Below are 7,947 nucleotides of genomic sequence, written 5' to 3'. Positions count from 1 at the left end.
TGAGTCGAGCGCCTTATCCACCTGGCCATGCCGGGCCTATATCTACTGCTATAATAAAAATGCGGAAATTTATCCTGGTGTTAAAATATGATTCTCAGTTCAAAAATTCGTTTAACAGTGTAGCTATTTCACGTGCTACATTCATCAATGAACGAAGGCGTTGTTTTGTCTGTTCACAAATTTTGTATCAATAAAACTATGATAGTCAGCTGCATATAGTAGTCTTTTCTCAATAAAGAAATATTGTAACTTTGGTCAAATTAATAATACTGTAGCTGTGAATTTTAAATATAATGCTTAGTGCTGATTTGAACCATGAGAAAATCGTAAAAGAACAGCTATTAAATTAAATGATGGTGATTATTGTAAAATTAACACTAAACAGTAAAACGTACATTCAAGACATTCTCTATAGTAAGTTTAAAGGTTCTGGATCTTTCTTTATAACGAAAAGATTAAACAAAATCATTTTCTTCACAAAAATGAGTAGCCATCTTCATATTTTCCATCCTCGTGATCTTCATCTGTAAAACATCATGTTCTTTCTGTAGAACTTCAATAACATCTAGAGAACATCAAGATGTTCAATCATGTTATTACACAAATAAAATTTAAGATCTCAAAAAATGTTCCAATATTTGTGATACCGTCATATTTAGCCTGTGATTTTACTTACTAAAATGATATCTACTTAAAGCAGTTTGTGTTTTTTTGCGCAGGTTAATTATTTACGTCAAAACAGTCAAATTGTGTCATGAGTTATTTGTGTCTTAGCACAAAAAGTTTTAATGACTAGATATCTAAACAAGCTTGTAAAGGCCAGTGCTTGGTAACTGTATTTCAAATTGAACTCAAAATGTTCTACAGAAAAATAAAGCCTTTAATTAAAAACAACAACAACAATATAGAATTTCTGTTAAACGATTAGATACCACATTTCTGACAAATCATAAAATGGTGTTTCTATTTATTTCACATAGTCAATTCTATATATAATATAATAGAAAAATATATTTCAAGTGTGTTATATTTGTGACTGGAATTATTAAAAGGACAAAAGCATATAGTTTTATGCGTACAGAATACTAGTTATCCGATGTAATAATGCTGGAAAACGGTTTCTATCGTTGTATGTCCGTAGACATACCACTGTGGGTTGCATTTTGGTAACACAAGTTTCAAAAAAATGGCTTTCATTTCCTGTTGTTAGCAACAAAAGTATAACCTTATATTGTTTTTAGTCTATTACTGAAAGTATAGAATGAAATGTATAGACAACAAAACTGGATGAATATATGTTGATTTCTCCGTTTATTAGAGAGGTTTGTTTTTGTTGTTGTTGAAAACGTTGGTGATATAAAAGAAAATTGCTTAATTCAGAAACGATTTAAGTTTAAAACTGAATCGATATTTTTACTTTCATGATAAATTTTATGCACTTGACATAGGTTAGGTGATCCCACACTACGTCTTTACTTTAGGCTTATTATACCAACACTCACTGCACTTATAAGGATTCAAGGCACACCTCTCACGCTCCCCTTGCCCTAAAATCGTAATGGGCAGAAATAATCGAACTATTCTATCTGGATAAATGTATTTTGGCTTTTATGATTCCGCCTATTTCGAGAAATGAAGCGTGACGTGACACACACTGGCTGTTATATAGGTTGGATTCACCCCTAGTGGCACATATTGGAACTATACACCCTTAACGGCACTCTGTGGAATTATAAAGACACAGTTCACGTGACCTCTCACCATCCTTTGATCCCTACTCACCAGCGAACCCCTATTGAGACGACATTCTTTAGTAATTATAAGGACACTTCATCTTTAAGCAGTAACTCTATGATTGTGGCAAGTCAGAGTCGATAGATAGCGGTGGTTTGTTGGTATTGTGGGTGGTCGTCTGCCTTTTCCAAGTTCATGAGTAACTGTACCTTTGGTTTGGAAGTACTAACAACACTTTTAAACACTTGTAGCTATTCACAACAGCCGGTTTTGAGGAGAGGAAATTCACTATACACTTTAAATATAAGTTTAGAGGTACGACTTTTAAGTGGATTATATATTTTTATTTTTTGTTTAACTTTATTACAACGTTTCGACCCCCTCGTGTGGCCACATCAGGTAACTGTGCTATCGTGTGAAATACTGCGCGAGCATTTAGTTCCAACTTGTCGATACCCGTGGTGGGCAGAGCACAGATAGCCCATTGTGTAGCTTTGTGCTTAACTTCAAACAAACAAACAAAGTTCCAACTTAGAAAACATTTAGGGTGACACCTATGTTTTTTTATTTAAACTAGGTTTTAGTTCAGGAATAATTAATGCTTCTTTTATTTTTCTTCTATTAATGTTGTTCTCACTGCATAATATTTTATAAAGTTTCTAACGTTAATTGGATGTATATTTGTTGTGCTGTGTTCATAAATGTCTGATCGATTGTTATGTTCTTTGATCCTAATGTTTATGTTGCATTCCTTTTCGCCTACATAAGTGCTGTCACGTCGATACAAGTTGTCAGAATAAAGCTTTCTTAGATGACCTTTGGTCTTAGTGCTGAGTTTGTGAATAAAAATAACCTTACTGTTTATATTGTATTTTTGTAATACATGTTTCCAAACTTTTATGATGTTTTGGTTGCTTAACCATGATATGGTAAGACACTTATTTGTGTTCCTGAGTTTTTGTATTTTGTTTCCTTCATGGAGTTTATGTTGTTTTCCATTCTTTCTTTTTCTTCTGTTATTTAGTTTGTTTTTATACTTGGCTAAGGTTCTAGTGATAATATGTTTAGGAAAGTGACATTCGTTAATAAATGTATCAGATATTGATTCTAGTTCATGTTGTACATTGCTGCTACTACATATGTTAAATGCTGTGTTTTAAATACATGATAACGTGCCAATTGTTTGTTAAGTTGAGTGGGCTGAGTCCCACTTTATATATTTGTTACCATCACTAGATCTGTGGAAAATTTTCATTCCAAAACCGTTGGAGTTTCTTTCTATTGTTATATTCATGTAATTTAAAACTTGTTTTTCTCTTCTTTTCTCCATGAGTGAATTTGATGTTTGAGTGAACGTTGTTTACGTGTTATAGAAATGACAGTTGATGGCTGTTGTCTTCAATTCCACAAAAATACATCGTCGGCGTATCTAAACCAGTGTGTAGAGCTGTGATAATGACTTTCTATATTGTTGATAAACACTTCACATAACCCAGGAGACAGAAGGCTGGCTGCCCATGCTTGGGACTTCTAACAACCTCAGACACTCTAATAGATGTTTTACCATATCCGTATCATGGCCATGTAACCAACACATCGTAAATAATTAGAAGCATGTATATATAATACAGTATAAACAACAAAGTTACTTTTATTCAAAAACTCAGCACTAAAATCAAAGGTTATCTAAGAAAGATTTATTCTGACAACTTTAGAAATGACGGAAACATCTACAAGTATCAATGCGACATCACTTATATAAGCGAAACGGGACGCAACATGATCATTAGGATCAAAGGACGAAACAATACCCCATACAAATTTAACGATACAGCACGACGAATCAACATCCGATTAACGTTAGCAACTTGATCATATCATGCAAGGATTACAACATTAACAGAATAAAAATAAAAGAAACATTAATTATTCGTGAACTAAAACCTAATTTAAATCAAAACACAGGGGTCACCCTATATGTATTCTTGTTTTGAATTTCGCGCCAAGCTACACGAGGGCTATCTGCGATAGCCGTCCCTAATTTAGCAGTGTAAGACTAGAGGGAAGGCAGCTAGTCATCATCACCCACTGCCAACTCTTGGGCTACTCTTTTACCAAGGAATAGTGGTATTGACCGTCACATTATAATGCCCCCACGGCTTTAAGGGCGAGCTTGTTTGGTGTGACGGGGATTCGAGCCCACGACCCTCAGATTGCGAGTCTAGCGTCTTAGCCACCTGGCCATGCCAAGCCGTCTATATATTCTATATTGGGACAAAATACTCGCGCAATATTTTACACAATACATAGTTTCCTGATGATGGCCACACTCAAAAGTCTGGACGTTTATTTAAAGCCTATTGTGATTGACTAGCTTCGATTGGTATCGACATTAACGAAGTATCCAAATGTTTTTTTTTGAAGGATAACCATAGCTGATAAAAATGTAGAGCACTTTAAACCGTTATTCATTTGAACCACAGTTTTTAAAAATGTAGAGCACTTTAAACTCTGTTATTCATTTCAACCATTTTTTAAATGTAGAGTACTTTAAACTCTGTTATTCATTTGAACCACAGTTTTTAAAAATGTAGAGCACTTTAAACCGTTATTCATTTGAACCACAGTTTTTAAAAATGTAGAGCAATTTAAACTCTGTTATTCATTTGAACCACAGTTTTTAAAAATGTAGAGCACTTTAAACTCTGTTATTCATTTCAAGTGACAATTGAGACTACTACATGTACAGGCAAAAGTCACCATCACAACAAACAAGACAAAGATAAAACCGAATCCTTTCTACAAGAGTAAAATTATTTAACTATGTATAACTGTATACTGACTTTTGCTTCATCCTGTATATGGTAGCACAGGCTGAATGATCAGTCATTTACAGTTAAAGGTCACACACTTGATCAACAGATGTCTGACTTGTATAACAACAAACTGAGGTGGATAATTGACATTACATCATCGCCATGATTTTACAAATTCTCATTATATTTCACTTCGTGTCCCACGATGGGTCAGCAGTAAGTTTACAGACTTACGATGCTAAAATCCGCGGTTCGATTCCCCACGACGGACACAATACAGATAGCCCATTGGGTAGTTTTGCACTAAGAAATAATCAACAACTTTTCTTTCGTGTTTGTTCTGTAATTTGAGATGAATTCGCATAAGTATTTTGTCTGATAATATGAATGAGATCAAAATAGCTGAATGATATACAAGTCAGAGTTAAGTTATCAGATAAGCCATCTTTGCCGAGACCCATATTCAGGAAAGTTTTATACATTTAAAGCAGGGTATGTATCAGTGGAGTTACAAGGAGTTGAACGATTGAAAAGGACGTACATCATTGATATTTCTGATTCTTTATTCATATGTATATAGATATATCTAATGACACATAATTATCTTATGTTACATTAATAAATAGTTTTCTTTATTTACAAGATAAAGAACACTGCAGTATTTACAACTTAAATACACTCTGACAACATGCGCATCTGATTTTTCACTGTTGTTGTCGTTAATAACATGCTAGCAAAATCACATAATAAATCAAAATTTTATATAAAAATACTCTATTTTTGTTGCATATACACATTTGTTAAAATTTCCAGTTTGAGGAAAAACAAACACTTATGTTTCAGTTAAGTCACTATGTCTTAAGAGCAACGCGAAAAAATATATTATTTGTAGTCATATGAAGTAAAACAAAAAGATCACATTATTATGTACTATTTTGCGGCGTTCTTCTATAGACTTCGGTTTAATTACGCAATGTATTGATATTAAGACGTTTGAATTTTATGGTTGAAGGCCGTTTAGATATAAAAAAAAAAGAACTACAAGTAGCAAACAAAAATCATATGTCAGATGTTGGTCACCGGCAATTTGCAGGGATCCTTTTGTAGCTGCAGCGGAAACTCAAAGACGAAATAATTTGGCGGGAATTCCCCGGCTTCTACGAGGTCTTCTCGTGACTCGCCGAGAGGACTCAGAGGTTCTGCGCCAATAGATACCACGTGACCACTGTCTTCGTGAGAAGCTTTACCTTCACCAGAAGAAAAATTGGATGGTTTTCCTTGATGGTAAATAGAAACCAACGATTAACACTAAGTTTTATAAAAGGTAGGCTCATACGAGCCTCAGTAAACAATCCACTTATCTATGTCATTAGTTCTAAATGGTAAATTTAAGATAAATAACCTGTAATACAACCATAAAAAGCTAAACAATAAATATGGCATGTGATAAAGAATAGTGGGACAAGAGCCGTAATTCTCCGTAGGCTTTCTCAAATAGTAGGCTTAATATTAATAATAAATTACTTTGAATGGGAGAAAATTATATGAATTGTTCAAAAGAAAAAAAGGTAAATTATCCTACACATTTAGACTGTTCTAATCATTTTGATTTTACTTAATTAGAGGCCTTGTTAAAATTCGTATATGCGTGTAAACAATTCTAAAAAAAAAGAAAAAATCATGAATAAAAATAGCATAAAGTTAGTCTCTAATTATAATATTGTTACGACAGCGGAAGTCACGCAACGCTGGAGTTTCAAGAAGGATCATGACTTTTCCAGGCAACTCTAGTCTGTCCCAGACGCCCTCTTTTTTTTTTTTAGTATATAAGCCCGGCAAATAAAGCAGAGAAATAAATTCAGATAAATAGATAGATATAGATAAAGATAATTGAGTCAGGCGAGCGGTAGTGATGGTAATATAAAGTGTTTTGTTATCGAGATTGCAAAAGTATTTCTGTGGAAATTCTGTGTATTGCAAAGTTGTATCCAGAAAAAATAAACTAGTTTTAATTAAGAAAGGACTTGTATCGCTGAATTTTCTCGGAAGTAATTTTTACGGGAAGTTAAAAAACAAGCAGATACGCAACAATATATAGTTTTTTTTGTATTTCTGGAAAATATTTAGAATTATTATGTACGTCGTTTTTTAATGTATATTGTAATTGTTGTCAACAGACACATTTTTAAAATGAACGAAAATAAATTAGCATCAGTAATAGTAAAAAAAAAACATTCTAAAGCATGTGACTGAAAACATAAAAATACTAAGATTAGTTACATAATTTAGAATAACTGCTCATGCTATATGATTTTATAATAACGCAATTCTATGGAGGAAAAATAATTTAAAAGTGATTTAAAATAACCAAAATAAAGTGGTAAAAGCATTTGATATCCTTACCTTCAGAAGAAGCGTGAGGTTTATGGCTGCTTTTACTTGGTATAGTGGGAATTCTCTGGATCATCTGTGAGCGACTCTGAGACTGGACAACCTTTTTGCACAACCAGACGATAATTGAAAGTGCCAAGATCAAGTAAACGCCTACTGCACATCCAGCAATTATTTCTACTTTTAAACAGTCTATCAGAATAATAAAGAAATGACAAACTTATAAGAATAAAAATGTTCTTAATATTTTAGGTTATATTACTGGCTTATATTAAAAATAAGAATAATAATGTTTTAAAAATTGTAGATTATATTACTAGCTTATATTAATACACAGTTTTTGCAAGAAGTAGTCCTGTAAACTGTCATTTGAATTACTATACTATCTACCAATGCAGGGTGTAAACTATTTATCAGTATATTCAGTCAATAAATCTAATTATCGTATAAAACCCAACATATACTAAATACGAAAATTAAGATTTAGGAATACAACACTTTATGGGAGGAGAGAATATTGGTAATACGTCACTTTAAGCAATAATTTAACAATTTCGTTTTAAATCAATTTATTTTAGAGAGACTCTCAGTTAGCTGTGTAATAATTAAGATTTATCATATTTTTGGTTGATCTTTTATATGGTATATTTTTTACTTATTATTAATTCACTCGCCAATCTGCAAGATGAATTTTGTGCTTATATGAAGTTTATTTTTTAAAGTCTATAAACTTAATTGCGCAAGCTCGTAATTTAGATGCATTTAGTAATGAATATAGATATAAATACGTTTATATTGTTGCGTCAGCGAGGTCATGTGACTAGTGTCACGCCACTCCTTCTCTCGAACCTTCGTGAATGCCCTAGCATTTACTAGATTGGGTGTAGTCTGGTATATATAAGATGGTGACAACGTGACCGGACAATGTGTGTAGGTAGTGAGTAATTGAACTGCAGTCAGAAAGTATTGTTGAAGTTCGTTGTTACAGCGTTTGTTATAGAGCGAC

The 7,947-nt window shown here is 32.9% G+C and overlaps 1 long non-coding RNA gene across 1 annotated transcript in view; it reads right to left on the bottom strand.

Moving 5' to 3' along the window:
• Positions 1 to 4,016: 4,016 nt before the first annotated feature.
• Positions 4,017 to 7,947, bottom strand: part of LOC111089160 — a 5,721-nt gene continuing 1,790 nt past the window's right edge. The window contains exons 2-3 of the long non-coding RNA XR_002613483.1: positions 6,954 to 7,133; positions 4,017 to 5,827 (exon numbers count right to left, since the gene is read on the bottom strand). This is a non-coding gene — a long non-coding RNA (uncharacterized LOC111089160). The remainder of the gene's footprint in view (positions 5,828 to 6,953; positions 7,134 to 7,947) is intronic.

The sequence above is a fragment of the Limulus polyphemus genome, unplaced genomic scaffold (assembly GCF_000517525.1).
Source record: "Limulus polyphemus unplaced genomic scaffold, Limulus_polyphemus-2.1.2 Scaffold5410, whole genome shotgun sequence".
Taxonomy (NCBI): Eukaryota; Metazoa; Arthropoda; class Merostomata; order Xiphosura; family Limulidae; genus Limulus; species Limulus polyphemus.
This window is presented reverse-complemented; position numbering and strand designations above follow the sequence as displayed.